Here is a 24,035-nt window from a genome sequence, read left to right on the forward strand (position 1 = left end):
ATGATTCTCATAAGATTTTTAAGAATGAGTTCTTATTCCAGAAGAGTTGACTGCACCTTTGCATAAAAAGATTAAACTTTTACCAGTTTTATCTTTAATGCTTGACAAACGTGCATTTATGTTAAAATTCTTTCATCATCAACAAGACCTTCCAGACACATTCAACAAGTTTCTTCTTTCTTGTCATCAGACATTCACTCCAACCCAACGAGGAACCCAAAACTCTTTCATCTGTCGAACCTCCAGGCGTCAGCTGGGCCCAAACTCTGGAACTCAGTGGACAAACCATTTCAGTCACTCTCCTCTTTGGCCCTTTTAAAGGCTAAATTATTTACTAAATTAACAGAAAAAATGAGAGAATTGAGAATGAAGTTTGTCATTTAAACATAAAATAATAAATAAATAAATAAATAAATAAATAAATAAATAAATAAATAAATAAATAAATAAATAAATATGACATGATATGTGTCAACAGAGAAACTGAAACACGAATGAATGAATGTGGCACTCTGGAGGTTAAAGTTAACGTTTCATAGTGAGAAGGTTGAGGGTTCTCCTCCCAGTTACTGCCTCATAAAAAGGTAATTTAAGACGATTTCAAGATGAAACAAGAAACCGAGGTGCAAGTAACTGACATGGCAAGAGTGAGGGGATGGACACAAGTTACGATCTCAGTTGTTTGCAGATGTTCCTGTCCGGACCTAAAGAATAACTCCTGAACAAATCTTAAATTATTATGTACAATTAGACTTTGGGTTCGCTATATTGATGCATTCAATACTGAATATTTGCAGGAATTTGAATCAAATCAAATAATCACAGGACCTCTGTTTCATAGGATTTGCATATTGCAAGAATGCAATTTTACTGAGGGACTTATTACAAAACTATCAAACATCATTTAAAAAGGTGTGTTTTTGACTTTCATCTTCATTGTTCCTTCAGTTTTCAGGACAGGTATCAGTTTCCCAGCTGTTTTCCTGATGTAGTTCTGCCTGCTGTTGGAATCCCTGATCCGTGAGTCCTCACGCTGAGGCCAAAAGAACAAAGTGGACTTGAACCAGCTTCCAGAGTGATTAATCAAAAGCACAAAACTCTGAAATCAGCTGCAGGAGGAACCCTGTGCTCTGAGGCGTTGTGCGTCTTGGGCAGAGTTTAAAGCTGTTTTCCAGTTAAAATCTGAGAGTGTTGCACATATTCCTTCAGCTAAATTAAGCAGTCACTGCAGCAGCTGTGACCTGGACAGAATGTCATCATTTCCACTCAGAAGAAGAATCATGGTGTCATTTTAATTTGACATTAGACCCAGGATGTGGCGGGTGATAAAATCTCTAATGTTGAAGCAATTAGTGAGGATGAAAATGGGACTGACAGATGAGGGGAAAAAAAAAAGAAGAGGACTTTTGGAAATGAATCAATAAGACAAAGATGAAGAGAACGTTGGAGGAGTAGACGAGGTTAAAGCAGAGCTGACTGAAATCACAGAGGGAGTCAGCAATGTGACGCAGCAGAACTGTCAGCGGAGGGGCAACACCAGCAACTGAGACAAAAACAGGCGTCTGATAGCACAGCCATGGCTTCAGAGGAGGTTTATCTCTTCACGATTCTTCCTCCTGCTAATACGCTCTGTGGAATCTGGATTTCAGTGTGTGATACAAACAGACCAGAAATAAGAGCTCAGTGATGGAGCGTGTTTTGTTGATGTAACTAAGAGAGAAATGGTGAAAAATCAATGGGAGCGACTGAAACTAGAGAATCACTGGGCTTGAAACATGACTCAAAGGCACCAGAGTGATTTTCTTTTTTAAAGTTTAGTTAAGTTGTGAGAAATCACAGAATCATTTCACCAACAGAGCTGCAGCACTGGAAGGTCAATACAGGAGTTTACAAAGAACATAAATTATAATGACATAAAGGACCACAGAAGGACTGATGATAGAATAATTCTTGCACAATTGTGAAGTTTGTTTCAAACTCACTTAAGAATTTAACGTCACTGTGTTGTGAACCAAATAACCAACTAACCAAAAAAACACTTTTAACATTGATTCTGGTTTATTTTTGCTGAATTATACATCTATATTTTTGATTCACATATAGCAGCCAGCGAGTGAGAATAAAGAACATTTCATTAACTTCACATCTCTACCGGTTCCCCTCAAGGCTGAGTCCTCTCTACTGTTTTATTTCTTTTATAACACATACATGACCGAGCCATTTTAAAAATCATCTTGTTGGTAAATTTGACACAGTTATTGTGTCGCTTTTAAATGGTGAAAGTATTAATAACAGTCTTATTTGAGAGGACTTCATTCAGTGGTTCACTGACTCCTTAATCAGTATGAATAAGCCAAAAAACAAAGGAGATGTGGGTTTAGATTTCAGGAGGAAGGTTTCTGCTCTCTCTCTTGTAATCTTAGGCACTCAGGTTGTAAGAAAACAGTGTTTGCTATTTTTTAGAAAATGGAGGAATTTTTCGATTAAACTTTCATAAGAAAGTTTCATTGATTCTCTTCTTACTTTTTCCTCCGTCTGTTGGTCACTCATATTCGAAAACATAAACAGATCCAGCAGCCTCAATAATTTATAAAGGATTTACCTAAATACCGAAAAAAAAGCTCCAGCAAAGTTCACCTTGACCTGAACCACGAGCAGCTGACCGAAGACCCGACAAATCAACCCACCGATCAACTGATCACAACCTTCTTCCCACAACCCTAAGACATGGGTGTTTTATTCACGACGTTTCCTGTCTCTCGTTCAAAATCAGCTAAGAGAGACGCTGTAGCTCTCATAAGGCTGGATAAAGAAAGATGAAAGTACCAAAAGGTTTGGGATCCGACCACCGTGAGAGTAAATCAATTAATACTGGGTCCGAAATGAGTAACAAGGCCCTGCAAATGTAAGGACTGTAACTTTCCGAACGAGCACATCAGCCCGCTGCCAGTGAAAGAGTGTGATGGCGTTTCCAGCAGTGGAGACTTCATTAAGAAGTAATAGAATGTGTAATAGAATCAGAAAACAGCAGCAGCACATCGAGGGAGAATTCGCTTGAGGAGACTACATTTCCTACGCCTGTCAAGAGCCTATGCTTCTTCCATTTAGCCTCTGAAAAAGAAATGGAAGCATAGCCAGAATATTCAAAAAGTGCATTTTTATGATCACAGCATTCACATTTTCTTAAATCATAATTTTAACTCAGCCTAATATAATCTAATAAAGCAGAGCCTGAGAGGGAAAGATGGATCAGTAGAAAAGAAAAAACAGATTTTTGCTGTGGACCTTGGTGTTATACATATATGATTCAATAATTCAGGTCTGAATGAGCTGTTTGGGCTCCAGAATTTACCAGCTTGCGTGGAAACTGTCCAGGTCCAGTATCTCTGTCTGCTTGGAACGACGCACTGCTGCTTCCAGTAGCCATTACATTTCAAATCACCGTTTCTCATCGCGACAAACACCAAAAAAGGGAACATGAAGCCAATTTTTCCTCTGCAATTACAACAACAACACTAAACTCTCTGGGAGCGTCCATTTGGTTGGAGGCACAAACTGCATGAGTCTGTCTGCGGTGACTTCAGCCTCATTTGGCTCCGGTTGATCATTTTATGGCGCCTGTGACACAATGGAAGCTGATTAGCTCTGGTTTTACAGCCTTTATTGCAGCGTCACTCGGTGCCGGGATCGAAATCTGCCAGCCTCCGTTTCCATCACACGAGCACAGTATTCCCAGAACCCTTATATTCGGTTCAGGCCCAATAAATGTGTCCTCTTACTTACGCTAATTGGAATTTATGAAGGTCAACAGAAGGCAAAAAGCCATGATTTAGTGCACAAACACAACACTGAGATGCCATTAGCTGCTCTATAATTTGATGTAAGAGGATTCTGAAAGTATAGAGTCTCGGAGTTTGAATAGTCAGTTTTTCTGTTTTTCAATCAGAACTCAAATCTATTTGTTTTGCCAACTACGACTGATAAACCACATCCTTTATTATCAGGGAGGAGAGGAAACTTCCAACAGCTATTTCAGAACAAGGTTGAAAACACATCTAACAATTGGCACCATATATAAAAGTAAATAAAGTATTCAAAACCTGTTTCTGCTGTTTCAGTTTGGTCAATTTAGTCACCTTCGAGCTCATTTTTACGCCCCTGGTTGTGTTTAAAGCTGACTGATGACAGTCAAACTCTCAAAAACTGGGATACACTGTGAAGCCAAACCATGTTACAGGTCACAGACACACACACACTGCACCAGTAAACAAAACAGAGCTGAAAGTCCATAATAGAGAAGAAGAGCAGAGACGGGGGGACGGGAAGCAGAATTAGAGTCAAATGAACACAGTGGGTTCCTGCAGGACCCCCTGCAGAGCCCAGGAGTTTTAGCTTCTCACAGACTCTCAGCTCCAACGGCTGCTTTACAACTGCAGGACCGAAGGAAAACACACACTCTCATGGCGGCAGAGGTCTCAGGAAATGAGAAGTTGACCACCTGTGACTGTTTGTTCCCCAGACGATTGGAAACGCTCCAGAAAAAACAAACAAAAAAAAAAAAAAACACGTTAAATGAAAATAGGATGCCTACCCCCAATTAAGTTTCACGGTTAAGATGAATCATTCCAGAGGATTACCATGGCTTAAATACTTCAGTTTAATAGGCTTAGTCGCTCATGATTAAATGCTTAACAGAGTCATCAGTTTTCATCAAGCAGAAGAAAAATGGGCCGTAAACAGGGATGCAAAAGCACAGTTTAAAAACAATCTTTTTTTTCCTACAACTTCATGTTTTGCGTTGACGTTTTCTTATATTTCCATATTAGAGTTTTACTCTTGTTTCTCATGAGAAGAGGTGGATTAACCTGACTTCAAAAGGAAAACAATTAAAACCAAGAATTAATGCACAATAAATTAAACAGATATTACAGGAGTTAAAGTGATAAATATTCTTAAAATAACAGTGGTCCATTTACTGAAGTTGAAGCTCTACTGTTGTCATCCATGAATACAGCTCAACTATTAGTTTTAGGTCTCATTCACATTTCACCTTTTCAAGTGAAAGTCCATAATTATTTCCGTTTTCATTTCAGAAAAGTTCACATGTCAGTGTTTTGAAAATGACGTTTGTTTACATGGAAACAGCAGAAACACTGAAAACGATATAGTTTTTATGCACGGCCACTAGTGGGAGCTGTTGGTTGTTTTCATAATGAAACCACACAGAGAACAATATGCTGTAAACATTACCGGTGGCGAGAACACGGACATTTCATTATTCTCATCTATAAAACTACAGAACATGAGATTTTGGACAGGAAGTTATGACAGTCTGGAGGAAAACATTGTTATTGTCTATCTACTGAGCATGTGCAGAAGAACTATTTACTGTAACTGTGGTCAGTAAGTTCAGCAGCAGCACTTCAGAAAAGCAGTTTTTTCGACCAAGTGGGAGCATTTTCAGAAAGTTTCATTTTCCCCATGTCCTCGGGTTTCAGGTATTTTTCTTGTCGGGTATATTTCTTTTGCGTTTCTTATTTTTTTCTTTTTAATTTTACTGGCAGAATACATAACAAAAACATGATCTAATCATGAAGCACACTAGAAGAATGATTTATTTTATATCTAGTTACTGTAGGGCAGTCAAATGACAACAAAATTGTCACAGTGCAGGTAGGAAGGACCCGCGTGCAGGCAGCTCATGTTGATCCAAAAACTCCTTTATTTCCAGAAACATGAGGATCACAGGAACGAGCAGGGATGAGCTGGTGCAGGCACAGGAATCAGAACCACGCAGACAGACCCACAAGGAACCAACAAGGACAAGTGAAGGAAAGCAGGCTTAAATAGGAGGGACGACAGGTGCAACACATGAGGGCGATAGCGAGGCAGGCGACCAGGCAGGAAAACATGAGGAGCAGACAAACAGGTGAGACAGGGCAGGCAAAATGAACAAAATCAGCCCCGAGCGCCCCCATCTGGCCACAGAGATACAGGGTATGACAAAAAATTACACAAAAAAATGAGCAATGAACAAGAGCAATGGAACTGGCTAATTCAGCTATCGTTTACTTTTACTTCCTGTTTAGCGGGGTTGTTCTCGCGTGAACTCCCGACTGGAGCTGAACCCGTGGGATCTTCTGCTCTCACTGGTGCAGTTTCGCACCTGAAGCCTCAGCTGACTGCAGACCATGCAGACCGCGAAGGCAGTGTGAGTGACAGTGTTGAAATTCTTCAGCGGAGATGCATCGGATCCAGAGCAAACCCGGCGTAGCTGTCTGCGTTCAGCTCAGAGTCGCTTTGCTCAATCTCTCTCTGATTGCCTCTGATTGCTGCCGGCTGTGCCTCATGTCTCCATGTTTAACTGCACGGAGGATGCAGGGACACCAGTCTGAGCACATAACGGCTCTGAAGCAACTTAATGAGTCACGCAACACTGAACTTCTCCCGCTGATTACCTCTAAAATACGACTCTGGGTTTATCCGAGGGGAAGAGGCTCCACAACGTGCCTCGCCTCATCAAGGATGAGGAGGACGTCTTTCACAGTGTCAACATAAACCAAACAGCTCCATGATGCAGAAACTGTTCTGTCACTGAAACAGTGCTGATTAAAAATAATAATAATAAAAAAATTCTGCTGTTTTCATGTAAATAGACATTATTTTTAGAATGTTGAAAAGTTTTTCTTAAATAAAATTTATTTCCACTTATGACAGTGTGGGGACTGTGTTTGGTGCACACACACACACACACACACAAAAGATCTGCTTTGATCTGTTGGCATCATAAAACCAACTAGAACCATTCGATGTTTTTGAGAAACTGATTTATGCACTGATGGCTCTTAAATAGTTTTCAAAGTTTAGTTGAACTGATTTCTCACCCTGTGATTATTCTTTCATACGTACAAAATCAACTTCAGCTTCATGATTTGTCCCTTGAAGGACGATTTGTTGTGTTGCAGTCAAAAGATTAAAAAAAGAGGAAAAAAACAGGAGTAAACAGTTAAAACAGCAAAAACACAGCAAAACAGTGGAATCACAGGAGACTTGAAACACAAGACATGATGACTTTTTTATGCAGTCTGAATGCTGTTAAAGGTCTTTAGGTTTGGATTAAATATGGAATAGTTTTACCGCATAAGTATTTCTTTTCGTTCTTTTTTTAGTTGAAAAAATCTAAATACAGAAGTGAAAAATCATGCTGAGGAGAGTTATCCCACATTCTGTTGATTTGTCCTGTTGCAGCTTTATAACGACACCCAGAGCAAATCTTACCTATGCTTTGAAAAAACCGTTACATTTTTTGATAATTACCACAACTTTAAAGAAATCGGTTTTCAGTTTGACATTGAAGACATTTTTTTTTTCCAGTAAACTCTTGTCAGAAGAGTGGAATGACTGTAACCGTGACTCATTTATAGAAGGTTTAAAACCATCGAAAGAGGTGAAAACTTCTCCTGGGCACAGTTTGAGTGCGGCCACGGTCTCTGTGGAGTTTCTACTTCATATCAGCGAAAAGAAAGCGGGAAGAAATTACTTGAGCACATCTTCAGTCAGATTCTTGGTTTCTTTCTGGGTGTCCTCTGTACTTAACCTTGTCAAGCTCTTAATGAGCGAGACCTGAAAACGAGAAAGACATATTCAAAGTTTTTTTTTTTTTTTTTTTTTTTAATGTACTAAATGAAAAGAAAGACATTGACGGGATGCGAGTAATGCTACGTTCACACCGAAAGCGTCGCGGGCGTCGTCGACGCTTGCGACGCCTCGAAGCTGACGCTTGTGACGCTTTAAACACGACGCTTGACACCGGGTGGTCACAAAGCTCGCGACGCTCGCGACGCTCTTGATGCACGTCAGTTAATTGGCGCGCTGGAGGCTGATTTCTGTTTCCAGCTATGGCGGATCGCATCAGGAGAGCGGCTTGGCTTTATTTGTTAAATAAAGCTAGGCCGCGTCGTTGTCGGAAAAGTCGCTATTGGCTGCTCTGCTCCTCTCTGCTCTGACTGCAGCGGGGAGCGCTGCTGAGACTGACCGCTTGTGAGCGCTTTGGGACGGGGGAGGGGCTCACGCAGCACCCGCTGCTCATGGACGACAGCAACGAGACGTCCTGTCACGTCTCCAGAGCACCGGAGAAAGTTGCTAGATTTGTCGCTAGTTGCTTTTGACAAAAAAACGTCGCCAAGAGGCTTTGGAAAGTCGCCAGATTTAGCGAGAAAGTCATCAAGTTAGCAACACTGGCCGGCCCGCATCGGTGCTCGGACCACTCGTAGTGACGTAGTACCGGAGGGATCGTCTCTGATTGGTTGACGCTCAGCGGCAGCGCGTCGAAAGTTCAGTTTTCCCAACTCTCAAAAAGCGACGCTCACGACGCTCCTGACGCCGGGGATGAGCGTCGTGGGCGTCGACGCTCGAAACGCTGGAAAAGCGACGCTCATGACGGTCCTGATGCGCCGCCCCGCCGCCCGCCGCTCCACGACGCTCGTCCACCATCGACTTTGCATAGAAAAGCAACGCTCACGACGCCCGCGACGCTTTCGGTGTGAACGTAGCATAAGACTTTAACAGGTAGAGACGAAAACGTACGGGAAAGATGGCCTGAATGAAAGAAGTGCTTTTTAAACACAGCAGATCTACAAGCACATCCGGGAGATGAAAAGGCCAACGGTGATGTGAATTTGCATTCTAGTTGATTCAGTCTTCAACACGAGGAGCCCCCCTGAGGAGAGGCTGTCACGGCGTTTTAAAACAGAGTCTGAGCACAGCGCGTGAAGAACCAGAGACAGTCAACACCGACGAGGGTTTGGTTCTCTCTTTTCTGCTTTTAAAGGGGAGGGCTGCCACGCCAAATTGATTCGTAACCCTCCCACAACGAGACGCCTTTCTCTGAGATAAGAAGAAACACAAACCAAGGAGGAGTTAATTGAAGCAATCCGCGCATCACGGAGATGCTCTTTGATGTGTTTCATTAATCTGGATTCGTGTTTATTGCTGGCTTTAAAAGCAGCGTGCTCCGTGGTTCTCGTTTTCTGAGGGAAGAGCTTCAGATCTTTGATGACAAATGCAAATGTGATGCCAAAAAAGTTGAGACGGACGTATATGAATTGAGTGGAGAGATAGAAAACAAAGCAAAACAATGCATTTTGCCTCGATACAAAGAAACCAACTGTTCTGACTTTGATCTTGGAAAAGCTCATTTGATTTGAGCTTTTGGAGGTGATACATCATGCTGGCATTGTATGTGTTACAGGTGTGTATGTGTAAAAGTACTCGAAAGGTGTGTGTATACTTGGATATAAATGATTGAATTATATAAATATATTTTGTTCGAATATACACAAATACATATTTATTCTGTGCAAATTCATATTTCATATATGAAATAATGCATACATAAATATGATTCAGCGCAAAGCAGTGAAGACGGATGGAGTTGGACAATATTCAATATAATTTTTGTTTTTAACCACATTAATGAATTAACTTCTCTCACTTTTCTTATTTTACTACCCCTCCTTCTCCTCTGATTGGCCATGGAAGCAAAGCCACTCTTCTGTGATTGGCTGATAGAGATCGCATGACTGACAGAACATTGGTCCAATCACGTTTTAAACCTGCACTCATATCAGGTAATATTTGATAATAATTTCAAACTGAAAACACAAAGTCAACAACACTCAAGTCATTCAAGTCAAGTCGAGTCTCAAGTCTTTCATTCTTTTGTCAAGCCAGAAGTCATCGAAGCAGCAACTCCAGTGGACTCGAGTCCAAATTACGATGACTCCAGTCCCCATCTCTGGTATTTTATATACTCTTTGATATGTCTGGAATTAAAAAAAAGATACACATATTTGATGCCATGTCTTTTGTTCTGCTACCAGTGGCGCCGTTTGGCCGATTTTAGGATGAAGCCCCCCTAAATTATTTGGGGCTATTTAAGATTTTTTTTTTTTTTTTTTTTTTTTACAATTTTACAATTTTGTTTAGAAATTCATTTTATACATAAAGTGGTTGGAATATGATTTCAAATGAATAATCATATAACTGTTTATTCTTTACTTAAATATGATCAGTAATTTGTTAGTTTTCCTCAGCTGGAGACAGCCCGTCAGTCAGTCCATTCCACTTGATCATATAGAGAATGACCACAACACTGAAAATCCAGTGCAGGCTTTCCCTGGTACCTTACATGCAGCCTGGACCTGCAGGATGCCACGACTTTGAAACACACAAGGCCAAATAAAACAGGATGAGAAGATCATGGACGGCTGGAAGAAAGATGGATATCAGAAAGTTTTTCAAGAACGTAAGTATTGATCACTGTTGGTAGTAATAGCTACTTAGCTCCAGCTAACAGCAGAGAGTCTCATGTTATTAAACCAAATGATCCTTGTCTGACAAACAAAAACCTGACTTCAACATTATAAACCAATGGTTCTCAAAGCTTTAGGATCCAGGGACGTCTTACAGGGGAGAACATTTTTCAAGGATTCCTCATAATCCTCATGTTAATTAAACAGAATCTGCCGTTTGAAAACCCAGATGCCATATGAATTATCTATTTTTTGAATGTTCAAACCTAAATATATTCAGATCTGTGTAGTAGAAATGAACTTAATTAAATGAAATTGGAGTAATGTCAATACAATTTCTATACTTTTAAACACAGGCGAGGTATTATCGAAGCGACATTTTCACTTCGCTGCATTTAGAATTTTTTAATTTACAGCTTTTACAGCTTTCAGAAGATGAGCAGTGTAGAGATGTGGATGCTATGTTCTACTCAGGCAGGTCAGAGGTCAGCTCACATGTTCCAGTGGGGTCCTGGAGTTACAGCAGGCTGCAGGAAGTTAAAGAGTTAACCAGGTAGTACATGCAGTGAGATGTTCTGTGCTATACTAGAGTGTTTCCTTAATCTTCGAGTTACTACAAACAGTATTAAAACTGACTCATTTTTGATGAACCTAGTTTGTTGAACAAACAGCTCAAAACTTTCTGAAGTGGTTCAACACTTATTGACACTTCTTTGAACCACTGGCAGAAAACTGACAAACATCATAACAGTTCTAGTTATCTAGTAAATATATTTAACTAGTCTTATGACACTCAACTCAGTCACTCACATCACTAACAGGATGACTTAGTGAGAGGGTGAGTCTGTTTCTCACAACACAGATTCTCTATTGTTGGAGTGATGGATGACAAATAGAAAGATCCTCCTCGACCACTAAATAAAAATCTCTCTGGGTTTTTTCTGAAGTTGCAGCCAAATTCACCATTCCTGTGTTCAGACTAATGTATTCCTCACTCTTTCCTCTGTTTAGTCTCTGGTTCTTAGTAATCAAGAGCTGCTTTTGCTCGGTGGTTTCATGGCTTCATCTGCTACCAGCTGAAGATTCTCCACACATCTTGGTCTTCTGTCTCTGTTCTCAATGAAACCAACCTCCAGATAAAGGTCATGATGTCTCCTCATTTTGACTCAGCACCACTTGATGAAGAGGCTTATTTGAATATGTTTCCATCGTCACGAGCGAGAATCACTGAGTACAGGCAGGATCTGTGAGCGATGTGAGGATTGATCACAGATTTAGTGATATGTATCAATCATGTCAGAGTTTTTATTGGTCCATAGCTGTGGGAGTAATTAGTTTGTTTATTTGTGCATTGTTATCTACATGTAGATAAATACTTTTATTTTTTTGTTACTGATACCCCTGATTTCCCCATTGTGTTTCGCCACAGTCCTCCATTCCAACATAAAAGCACAGGCCACTTAGATCAATATCTAAGGCAATATCCACCATGAAGTTATCGTCTGCCATCTGGGATGTGTCAAAATTTAGTGCTTCTCGTTTCAAGATGTTCTCTTCAGACTGAAGCAAGTTTTGATCAGTTGAACCGGTAAGGTCTTAATGTGTTTGATCTTCAGCTTTCTGTGGATAAGACAGAAATCTTTGTATTGCTTTAGCATACATGAGAAACTAAGGATTTTTAATAGTGACAATCTACATGATCCAGGGGTTGGGTTGCAGAGCCCAGAATGCCGGTCTTGTCTCCCTGAGGCCCGGGCCCCCGGGCTGCCGGGGGTCCCGGCCGGGGCTTTCCTCTGCCCTCTTCTGGACCGGCGCGTGGATGTTTGCCCGGGGGAGTGGCTTGGATCTGGGCTCTGGGATGGCCGCTGGTTATCCGGGCCCTGAGGGCCTCTCTAGCCTGCTTCTGGTCTTCTCAGGGGTCAGAGGCAGGGTTGGGGAGTAATGGATTACATGTAACGGCATTACGTAATCAGGATACAAAAAAATTGTAACTAATCCATTACAGTACACACAAAAAACATGTAATCTCGTTACAGGTATATCTGTTAAAAACACGGATTACTGAGCGGGATTACTTTTGAAAATCATACGGAATACACCAGAATTACAACAGACATCCGTGCAGTATTCAGACATTGTGACACTTTACGACACTTTACAGCACTTTACGGCACTTTACGGCACCAACCGCTACGTCATAGATCTATAAACAGTAGACGCCATAGATATATAAATGATAGACGCTGCATCGACCGCTATCTTGGAGCAGCCTCCCGCTCTACTGATATGTTTAACTGAGAATGAAACAACCTGCGTTACCATGGATTTTACCACCCCCTGCTGCTGTAGTCATGGCTGCTCCAGAGAGAAAAGCTCATTCTTTGGCTGGAAACTCAGACATCATTTTGTATTTAAGTCAGATGAGGCCCAGAACTTCTCTGTACATTTTAAATTCTGCCTCCCAGTTGTGAAAATGCTCTCAGCATCAAACCTTAAGACACATCTACAGGTATGATACACACCTGAACTCACAGTGAAGCTAAAGTGTTACTAGCCTGCTAACCTGTCAGTAACCTGCTGTTGAGAACCACAGCCTCACCAGGCTGAACTCAGAAGAATCTGATGGAGGCAATAATATCTTCAGCCTGGATGGAGGATTTATTGGAGACTGCATGCTTCCTTCTGTCACTGAGGAATAAATGACCTCTGAACTCTTGAAAAAATACTTTGCATGGCATACCTGAACACAAACCCTGCTCCTCACGACAGCAGTACACCTACACAGCAGACTGAGTATATAATATAAATGTGTGTTAACAGTGTAAATGCGGCTCCTGGTGCTGTTGCTGTTCTGTAGAACTAATGGAGGAACACAGTCTGAACTGATGAAGCTGATCCTGAGTCAGAAATAAAGAAAGTCATTTTCTCAGTAGGTTTAGAGGATGTCATGTTGTTGGTATTAATTGGGGCTGAACATACAGAGTTCAGCAGAATTCATAACACTCAGAGCAATTAGTGTTTAATGTGTAGAGTTGTCAATACACTGTTAGGGTGACACATTGAATTTGTATTTGTCTATGTCTTTTTTTATGTTTGCTGGTGAAGTAATCTAAAAGTAGCTAAAAGTTGTCTGGTATGTTACTTTTTAATTGAAGTAATTAGAGTAAGTTACTGATTACATTTTTGACAAGTAAATTGTAATTGTACCAGATTACAATTTTAAAGTAATCCTCCCAACCCTGGTCAGAGGTCATATATGCATGATCACTATCACTATCACATGTGCATGATCACGTTGATCTTTAAAGACTCTTCACATTCTACCTTTGAACTCAGTTACCTTGTTCTCTTTTGGTGAGTGAGGCTAATGGTGATCTGTAGTAGGCCTCTACTGATGCTGTGGTGTAATTTCAAACCTGGATCCTCAGTTTGCGCGCCCCAGGTCACTACCAGTTACATTCCCCAACAAAAAGTCCATAAGATGCCCTCTGTCATATCTTTTTTTAATGTAGGTGCATTAGCTGATTGTCTAGAGTATATATTATATGAAACAGGAGGAGCTTTCAACTTATGAGATCCTCTTGAAAAATAAATTCTGTCAGGCATATAACAGCAGCCCCATTCTGCTGCTTCTATGCTGGACAGGACAGGTAAAAGAAAAAAAAAGAAGTGGAGATTCCAGCCCGTCTCCAGGGGTAGGGTTGCAGAGCTCTGCCAGATGCTCTCAACAGACGGAAAAGTCTCACAGTGGAACCAATGTCCAGACATCATGGCTTTGCTGCTGAAATCACACAGTCACTGGATGCCAACCCACACACAGAAGGTTGAGGTTCAGTGGTGCGGTAAACAGACACAAACAAATACATCCCACATTTCGATGGCCGGGAATCGAACCCGGGTCAACTGCTTGGAAGGCAGCTATGCTCACCACTATACCACCATCGCCACTTGTGCCATGGGCCTTCTGTCATTCCTGAAACGGGGCTTGACAGAAACGTGGGAAGAGAGACAGAGAGTGCGAGGGAAACAAACAAACAACCAAGAGTGGAGAGACGGAGGAGAGTGCAATGACACAACAACGATCCTTCCACTGGAATCGACACTCCAGACGGCCGGCTAATACTCCTGCACAGAGATATAAAAGAGAACATCCTACGGACTTTGGGTCAGATATATAGTTGGTAGTTATCCGGGACGTGCAAGCTGAGGATCCAGGGATCAACTTAGATAAGGCCAGAGCAGCGGGAGTGACCAGTCAGCCATTCGTCCAATAACCCCACATGACGACGCGTGAACTAAGGCCACATCGGATTATAAAGTGTGCAGAGTGTGCCAAGATGAACGTGGTCGTGCAAATATAGCCTCTGACCCCCGAGAAGATCAGAAGCAGGCCAGAGAGGCCCCCGGGATCAAGCCTCACTCGGGGTCTGGGACAAGCTGTGCAGGAGAGGACAGTTGAAAACTGTGCTAACATAGGGCTCTGCCCGATGCTCTAAATGGACCCAGGCAGCATGTTTGGACCTGCCAAGTCTGTCCGCCTTCCTCCTCTGCTGGCAGATCATGATCACCACCAGGTGGTGATCGCTTGACAGCTCTTCTCCAGTCTTCACCCGGGTGTCAAAGACACGCAGCCGGACGTCAGATACCACAACAACCAAGTCGATCATCGACCTCCGGCCAAGGTACCCATGTGCCGAGGGCACTTATGGACACCCCAGTGCTTATGGACATGGTGTTCATTATGGACGCGCTGTGGTGTGACTAACACAGAAGTCAAGAACAGAACACTGCTGGGGGTTCAGTCTTGGTGATTCCGTGCCTCCCGATCACCTCGCCTCAGGCCTTACTGTCACTGCTCATGTGATTTTGGCATAGCCCCGTGGAACAACAGAGTAGCCAGTTGAAGCACTGTCCAGCACCATACCCAGTGACTGCAAGAAGACATAGGCTGAGACAGTGAGGCATCTGACCCAGAACCAAAAGCGCCGAGATGCAACCCTTGCTTTCACTGGGGTGAACTCCAACACATGGCAGCTGAGCCATGGGGCTTTAAGCGACTCCACACCAGCGTGCCACTGTCACCGTGGGCCACTCCCGAAAAGTGGATTCCAGCCCCTCTCCAGAGGTTGCGTTGCAGACAGTGCCCAGACAGTGTGTGGAGGTGAGCACCACTGGATCAAGACGGTATCTCTCAGCCACCCTCACAAGCTCAGGCTCCTTCCACATCCCACGATCCAGTCTCTGTGTCTGGGGTTCGGGACGTTGAGCAGCCCGCTGTGCAATTCCACCCAATGCCGACTGCACCAGGCCCCTACGGTTTCTTCGGTGGGTAGAGAGTCCACTGAAGGTCAGTCCCTCGTCATCCATTTGGGCTGACCCCTACGGGGAACCATGAGCAAAGGCAAGGTCACCAGGCGCTCGCGAATGAACCCAAAAAACGGCCTGGATCCAATGCTGCACCACACCAGCCGGCGTTGCGGTCCTTGTTTCATTTTCCCAAAAAGGGGCTCTTGACCTGCTTTTCATCTGGTCAGCCACCCAGGACAAGACTCAAAGAGAAAAGTCTCACAGTGGAATCCATGTGCAGACATCATGGCTTCGCTGCTGAAATCACACAGTCACTGGATGCCAACCCACAACCAGAAGGTTGAGGTTCAGTAAACAGACACAAAGAAATACATCCCACATTGCGATGGCCGGGAATCGAACCCGGGTCAACTGCTTGGAAGGCAGCTATGCTCACCACTATACCACCATCGCCACTTGTGCCATGGGCCTTCTGTCATTCCTGAAACGGGGCTTGACAGAAACGTGGGAAGAGAGACAGAGAGTGCGAGGGAAACAAACAAACAACCAAGAGTGGAGAGACGGAGGAGAGTGCAATGACACAACAACGATCCTTCCACTGGAATCGACACTCCAGACGGCCGGCTAAGACTCCTGCACAGAGATATAAAAGAGAACATCCTACGGACTTTGGGTCAGATATATAGTTGGTAGTTATCCGGGACGTGCAAGCTGAGGATCCAGGGATCAACTTAGATAAGGCCAGAGCAGCGGGAGCGACCAGTCAGCCATTCGTCCAATAACCCCACATGACGACGCGTGAACTAAGGCCACATCGGATTATAAAGTGTGCCGAGTGTGCCAAGATGAACGTGGTCGTGCAACTATAGCCTCTGACCCCCGAGAAGATCAGAAGCAGGCCAGAGAGGCCCCCGGGATCAAGCCTCACTCGGGGTATGGGACAAGCTGTGCAGGAGAGGACAGTTGAAAACTGTGCCAACATAGGGCTCTGCCCGATGCTCTAAATGGACACAGGCAGCATGTTTGGACCTGCCAAGTCTGTCCGCCTTCCTCCTCTGCTGGCAGATCATGATCACCACCAGGTGGTGATCGCTTGACAGCTCTTCTCCAGTCTTCACCTGGGTGTCCAAGACACGCAGCCGGACGTCAGATACCACAACAACCAAGTCGATCATCGACCTCCGGCCCAGGTACCCATGTGCCGAGGGCACTTATGGACACCCCAGTGCTTATGGACATGGTGTTCGTTATGGACGCGCTGTGGTGTGACTAACACAGAAGTCAAGAACAGAACACTGCTGGGGGTTCAGTCTTGGTGATTCCGTGCCTCCCGATCACCTCGCCTCAGGCCTTACTGTCACTGCTCATGTGATTTTGGCATAGCCCCGTGGAACAACAGAGTAGCCAGTTGAAGCACTGTCCAGCACCATACCCAGTGACTGCAAGAAGACATAGGCTGAGACAGTGAGGCATCTGACCCAGAACCAAAAGCGCCGAGATGCAACCCTTGCTTTCACTGGGGTGAACTCCAACACATGGCAGCTGAGCCATGGGGCTTTAAGCGACTCCACACCAGCGTGCCACTGTCACCGTGGGCCACTCCCGAAAAGTGGATTCCAGCCCCTCTCCAGAGGTTGCGTTGCAGACAGTGCCCAGACAGTGTGTGGAGGTGAGCACCACTGGATCAAGACGGTATCTCTCAGCCACCCTCACAAGCTCAGGCTCCTTCCACATCCCACGATCCAGTCTCTGTGTCTGGGGTTCGGGACGTTGAGCAGCCCGCTGTGCAATTCCACCCAATGCCGACTGCACCAGGCCCCTACGGTTTCTTCGGTGGGCAGAGAGTCCACTGAAGGTCAGTCCCTCGTCATCCATTTGGGCTGACCCCTACGGGGAACCATGAGCAAAGGCAAGGTCACCAGGCGCTCGCGAATGAACCCAAAAAACGGCCTGGCTCCAATGCTGCACCACACCAGCCGGCGTTGCGGTCCTTGTTTCATTTTCCCAAAAAGGGGCTCTTGACCTGCTTTTCATCTGGTCAGCCACCCAGGACAAGACTCAAAGAGAGAAGTCTCACAGTGGAATCCATGTGCAGACATCATGGCTTCGCTGCTGAAATCACACAGTCACTGGATGCCAACCCACAACCAGAAGGTTGAGGTTCAGTAAACAGACACAAAGAAATACATCCCACATTGCGATGGCCGGGAATCGAACCCGGGTCAACTGCTTGGAAGGCAGCTATGCTCACCACTATACCACCATCGCCACTTGTGCCATGGGCCTTCTGTCATTCCTGAAATGGGGCTTGACAGAAACGTGGGAAGAGAGACAGAGAGTGCGAGGGAAACAAACAAACAACCAAGAGTGGAGAGACGGAGGAGAGTGCAATGACACAACAACGATCCTTCCACTGGAATCGACACTCCAGACGGCCGGCTAAGACTCCTGCACAGAGATATAAAAGAGAACATCCTACGGACTTTGGGTCAGATATATAGTTGGTAGTTATCCGGGACGTGCAAGCTGAGGATCCAGGGATCAACTTAGATAAGGCCAGAGCAGCGGGAGTGACCAGTCAACCATTCGTCCAATAACCCCACATGACGACGCGTGAACTAAGGCCACATCGGATTATAAAGTGTGCCGAGTGTGCCAAGATGAACGTGGTCGTGCAACTATAGCCTCTGACCCCCGAGAAGATCAGAAGCAGGCCAGAGAGGCCCCCGGGATCAAGCCTCACTCGGGGTCTTGGACAAGCTGTGCAGGAGAGGACAGTTGAAAACTGTGCCAACATAGGGCTCTGCCCGATGCTCTAAATGGACACAGGCAGCATGTTTGGACCTGCCAAGTCTGTCCGCCTTCCTCCTCTGCTGGCAGATCATGATCACCACCAGGTGGTGATCGCTTGACAGCTCTTCTCCAGTCTTCACCCGGGTGTCCAAGACACGCAGCCGGACGTCAGATACCACAACAACCAAGTCGATCATCGACCTCCGGCCAACGGTACCCATGTGCCGAGGGCACTTATGGACACCCCAGTGCTTATGGACATGGTGTTCATTATGGATGTGCTGTGGTGTGACTAACACAGAAGTCAAGAACAGAACACTGCTGGGGGTTCAGTCTTGGTGATTCCGTGCCTCCCGATCACCTCGCCTCAGGCCTTACTGTCGCTGCTCATGTGATTTTGGCATAGCCCCGTGGAACAACAGAGTAGCCAGTTGAAGCACTGTCCAGCACCATACCCAGTGACTGCAAGAAGACATAGGCTGAGACAGTGAGGCATCTGACCCAGAACCAAAAGCGCCGAGATGCAACCCTTGCTTTCACTGGGGTGAACTCCAACACATGGCAGCTGAGCCATGGGGCTTTAAGCGACTCCACACCAGCGTGCCACTGTCACCGTGGGCCACTCCCGAAAAGTGGATTCCAGCCCCTCTCCAGAGGTTGCGTTGCAGAGCCCAGACAGTGTGTGGAGGTGAGCACCACTGGATCGAGACGGTATCTCTCAGCCACCCTCACAAGCTCAGGCTCCTTCCACATCCCACGATCCAGTCTCTGTGTCTGGGGTTCGGGACGTTGAGCAGACCGCTGTGCAATTCCACCCAATGCCGACTGCACCAGGCCCCTACGGTTTCTTCGGTGGGTAGAGAGTCCACTGAAGGTCAGTCCCTCGTCATCCATTTGGGCTGACCCCTACGGGGAACCATGAGCAAAGGCAAGGTCACCAGGCGCTCGCGAATGAACCCAAAAAACGGCCTGGCTCCAATGCTGCACCACACCAGCCGGCGTTGCGGTCCTTGTTTCATTTTCCCAAAAAGGGGCTCTTGACCTGCTTTTCATCTGGTCAGCCACCCAGGACAAGACTCAAAGAGAAAAGTCTCACAGTGGAATCCATGTGCAGACATCATGGCTTCGCTGCTGAAATCACACAGTCACTGGATGCCAAACGACAATGAGAAGGTTGAGGTTCAGTAAACAGACACAAACAAATAAATCCCACATTACGATGGCCGGGAATCGAACCCGGGTCAACTGCTTGGAAGGCAGCTATGCTCACCACTATACCACCATCGCCACTTGTGCCATGGGCCTTCTGTCATTCCTGAAACGGGGCTTGACAGAAACGTGGGAAGAGAGACAGAGAGTGCGAGGGAAACAAACAAACAACCAAGAGTGGAGAGACGGAGGAGAGTGCAATGACACAACAACGATCCTTCCACTGGAATCGACACTCCAGACGGCCGGCTAAGACTCCTGCACAGAGATATAAAAGAGAACATCCTACGGACTTTGGGTCAGATATATAGTTGGTAGTTATCCGGGACGTGCAAGCTGAGGATCCAGGGATCAACTTCGATAAGGCCAGAGCAGCGGGAGTGACCAGTCAGCCATTCGTCCAATAACCCCACATGACGACGCGTGAACTGAGGCCACATCGGATCATAAAGTGTGCAGAGTGTGCCAAGATGAACGTGGTCGTGCAAATATAGCCTCTGACCCCCGAGAAGATCAGAAGCAGGCCAGAGAGGCCCCCGGGATCAAGCCTCACTCGGGGTATGGGACAAGCTGTGCAGGAGAGGACAGTTGAAAACTGTGCCAACATAGGGCTCTGCCCGATGCTCTAAATGGACACAGGCAGCATGTTTGGACCTGCCAAGTCTGTCCGCCTTCCTCCTCTGCTGGCAGATCATGATCACCACCAGGTGGTGATCGCTTGACAGCTCTTCTCCAGTCTTCACCTGGGTGTCCAAGACACGCAGCCGGACGTCAGATACCACAACAACCAAGTCGATCATCGACCTCCGGCCCAGGTACCCATGTGCCGAGGGCACTTATGGACACCCCAGTGCTTATGGACATGGTGTTCGTTATGGACGCGCTGTGGTGTGACTAACACAGAAGTCAAGAACAGAACACTGCTGGGGGTTCAGTCTTGGTGATTCCGTGCCTCCCGATCACCTCGCCTCAGGCCTTACTGTCACTGCTCATGTGATTTTGGCATAGCCCCGTGGAACAACAGAGTAGCCAGTTGAAGCACTGTCCAGCACCATACCCAGTGACTGCAAGAAGACATAGGCTGAGACAGTGAGGCATCTGACCCAGAACCAAAAGCGCCGAGATGCAACCCTTGCTTTCACTGGGGTGAACTCCAACACATGGCAGCTGAGCCATGGGGCTTTAAGCGACTCCACACCAGCGTGCCACTGTCACCGTGGGCCACTCCCGAAAAGTGGATTCCAGCCCCTCTCCAGAGGTTGCGTTGCAGACAGTGCCCAGACAGTGTGTGGAGGTGAGCACCACTGGATCAAGACGGTATCTCTCAGCCACCCTCACAAGCTCAGGCTCCTTCCACATCCCACGATCCAGTCTCTGTGTCTGGGGTTCGGGACGTTGAGCAGCCCGCTGTGCAATTCCACCCAATGCCGACTGCACCAGGCCCCTACGGTTTCTTCGGTGGGTAGAGAGTCCACTGAAGGTCAGTCCCTCGTCATCCATTTGGGCTGACCCCTACGGGGAACCATGAGCAAAGGCAAGGTCACCAGGCGCTCGCGAATGAACCCAAAAAACGGCCTGGATCCAATGCTGCACCACACCAGCCGGCGTTGCGGTCCTTGTTTCATTTTCCCAAAAAGGGGCTCTTGACCTGCTTTTCATCTGGTCAGCCACCCAGGACAAGACTCAAAGAGAAAAGTCTCACAGTGGAATCCATGTGCAGACATCATGGCTTCGCTGCTGAAATCACACAGTCACTGGATGCCAACCCACAACCAGAAGGTTGAGGTTCAGTAAACAGACACAAAGAAATACATCCCACATTGCGATGGCCGGGAATCGAACCCGGGTCAACTGCTTGGAAGGCAGCTATGCTCACCACTATACCACCATCGCCACTTGTGCCATGGGCCTTCTGTCATTCCTGAAACGGGGCTTGACAGAAACGTGGGAAGAGAGACAGAGAGTGCGAGGGAAACAAACAAACAACCAAGAGTGGAGAGACGGAGGAGAGTGCAATGACACAACAACGATCCTTCCACTGGAATCGACACTCCAGACGGCCGGCTAAGACTCCTGCACAGAGATATAAAAGAGAACATCCTACGGACTTTGGGTCAGATATATAGTTGGTAGTTATCCGGGACGTGCAAGCTGAGGATCCAGGGATCAACTTAGATAAGGCCAGAGCAGCGGGAGTGACCAGTCAGCCATTCGTCCAATAACCCCACATGACGACGCGTGAACTAAGGCCACATCGGATTATAAAGTGTGCCGAGTGTGCCAAGATGAACGTGGTCGTGCAACTATAGCCTCTGACCCCCGAGAAGATCAGAAGCAGGCCAGAGAGGCCCCCGGGATCAAGCCTCACTCGGGGTCTTGGACAAGCTGTGCAGGAGAGGACAGTTGAAAACTGTGCCAACATAGGGCTCTGCCCGATGCTCTAAATGGACACAGGCAGCATGTTTGGACCTGCCAAGTCTGTCCGCCTTCCTCCTCTGCTGGCAGATCATGATCACCACCAGGTGGTGATCGCTTGACAGCTCTTCTCCAGTCTTCACCCGGGTGTCCAAGACACGCAGCCGGACGTCAGATACCACAACAACCAAGTCGATCATCGACCTCCGGCCAACGGTACCCATGTGCCGAGGGCACTTATGGACACCCCAGTGCTTATGGACATGGTGTTCATTATGGATGTGCTGTGGTGTGACTAACACAGAAGTCAAGAACAGAACACTGCTGGGGGTTCAGTCTTGGTGATTCCGTGCCTCCCGATCACCTCGCCTCAGGCCTTACTGTCGCTGCTCATGTGATTTTGGCATAGCCCCGTGGAACAACAGAGTAGCCAGTTGAAGCACTGTCCAGCACCATACCCAGTGACTGCAAGAAGACATAGGCTGAGACAGTGAGGCATCTGACCCAGAACCAAAAGCGCCGAGATGCAACCCTTGCTTTCACTGGGGTGAACTCCAACACATGGCAGCTGAGCCATGGGGCTTTAAGCGACTCCACACCAGCGTGCCACTGTCACCGTGGGCCACTCCCGAAAAGTGGATTCCAGCCCCTCTCCAGAGGTTGCGTTGCAGAGCCCAGACAGTGTGTGGAGGTGAGCACCACTGGATCGAGACGGTATCTCTCAGCCACCCTCACAAGCTCAGGCTCCTTCCACATCCCACGATCCAGTCTCTGTGTCTGGGGTTCGGGACGTTGAGCAGACCGCTGTGCAATTCCACCCAATGCCGACTGCACCAGGCCCCTACGGTTTCTTCGGTGGGTAGAGAGTCCACTGAAGGTCAGTCCCTCGTCATCCATTTGGGCTGACCCCTACGGGGAACCATGAGCAAAGGCAAGGTCACCAGGCGCTCGCGAATGAACCCAAAAAACGGCCTGGCTCCAATGCTGCACCACACCAGCCGGCGTTGCGGTCCTTGTTTCATTTTCCCAAAAAGGGGCTCTTGACCTGCTTTTCATCTGGTCAGCCACCCAGGACAAGACTCAAAGAGAAAAGTCTCACAGTGGAATCCATGTGCAGACATCATGGCTTCGCTGCTGAAATCACACAGTCACTGGATGCCAAACGACAATGAGAAGGTTGAGGTTCAGTAAACAGACACAAACAAATAAATCCCACATTACGATGGCCGGGAATCGAACCCGGGTCAACTGCTTGGAAGGCAGCTATGCTCACCACTATACCACCATCGCCACTTGTGCCATGGGCCTTCTGTCATTCCTGAAACGGGGCTTGACAGAAACGTGGGAAGAGAGACAGAGAGTGCGAGGGAAACAAACAAACAACCAAGAGTGGAGAGACGGAGGAGAGTGCAATGACACAACAACGATCCTTCCACTGGAATCGACACTCCAGACGGCCGGCTAAGACTCCTGCACAGAGATATAAAAGAGAACATCCTACGGACTTTGGGTCAGATATATAGTTGGTAGTTATCCGGGACGTGCAAGCTGAGGATCCAGGGATCAACTTCGATAAGGCCAGAGCAGCGGGAGTGACCAGTCAGCCATTCGTCCAATAACCCCACATGACGACGCGTGAACTGAGGCCACATCGGATCATAAAGTGTGCAGAGTGTGCCAAGATGAACGTGGTCGTGCAAATATAGCCTCTGACCCCCGAGAAGATCAGAAGCAGGCCAGAGAGGCCCCCGGGATCAAGCCTCACTCGGGGTATGGGACAAGCTGTGCAGGAGAGGACAGTTGAAAACTGTGCCAACATAGGGCTCTGCCCGATGCTCTAAATGGACACAGGCAGCATGTTTGGACCTGCCAAGTCTGTCCGCCTTCCTCCTCTGCTGGCAGATCATGATCACCACCAGGTGGTGATCGCTTGACAGCTCTTCTCCAGTCTTCACCTGGGTGTCCAAGACACGCAGCCGGACGTCAGATACCACAACA

At 46.4% G+C, this 24,035-nt stretch overlaps 6 non-coding genes across 6 annotated transcripts; all 6 read right to left on the reverse strand.

Annotated features, from left to right (window-relative positions):
• Positions 1 to 14,186: 14,186 nt before the first annotated feature.
• trnag-ucc (transfer RNA glycine (anticodon UCC)) lies at positions 14,187 to 14,258 on the reverse strand. Its single transcript has one exon. It is a non-coding gene; the product is annotated as a tRNA-Gly (tRNA).
• A 1,743-nt stretch (positions 14,259 to 16,001) lies between these two features.
• On the reverse strand, positions 16,002 to 16,073 carry trnag-ucc (transfer RNA glycine (anticodon UCC)). Its single transcript has one exon. It is a non-coding gene; the product is annotated as a tRNA-Gly (tRNA).
• Positions 16,074 to 17,816: 1,743 nt separating this feature from the next.
• Positions 17,817 to 17,888, reverse strand: trnag-ucc (transfer RNA glycine (anticodon UCC)). Its single transcript has one exon. It is a non-coding gene; the product is annotated as a tRNA-Gly (tRNA).
• Positions 17,889 to 19,628: 1,740 nt separating this feature from the next.
• Positions 19,629 to 19,700, reverse strand: trnag-ucc (transfer RNA glycine (anticodon UCC)). Its single transcript has one exon. It is a non-coding gene; the product is annotated as a tRNA-Gly (tRNA).
• Positions 19,701 to 21,443: 1,743 nt separating this feature from the next.
• trnag-ucc (transfer RNA glycine (anticodon UCC)) lies at positions 21,444 to 21,515 on the reverse strand. The gene has a single exon. It is a non-coding gene; the product is annotated as a tRNA-Gly (tRNA).
• A 1,740-nt stretch (positions 21,516 to 23,255) lies between these two features.
• Positions 23,256 to 23,327, reverse strand: trnag-ucc (transfer RNA glycine (anticodon UCC)). The gene has a single exon. It is a non-coding gene; the product is annotated as a tRNA-Gly (tRNA).
• Positions 23,328 to 24,035: the final 708 nt, after the last annotated feature.

This window comes from Salarias fasciatus (assembly GCF_902148845.1).
Source record: "Salarias fasciatus chromosome 7 unlocalized genomic scaffold, fSalaFa1.1 super_scaffold_4, whole genome shotgun sequence".
Taxonomy (NCBI): Eukaryota; Metazoa; Chordata; class Actinopteri; order Blenniiformes; family Blenniidae; genus Salarias; species Salarias fasciatus.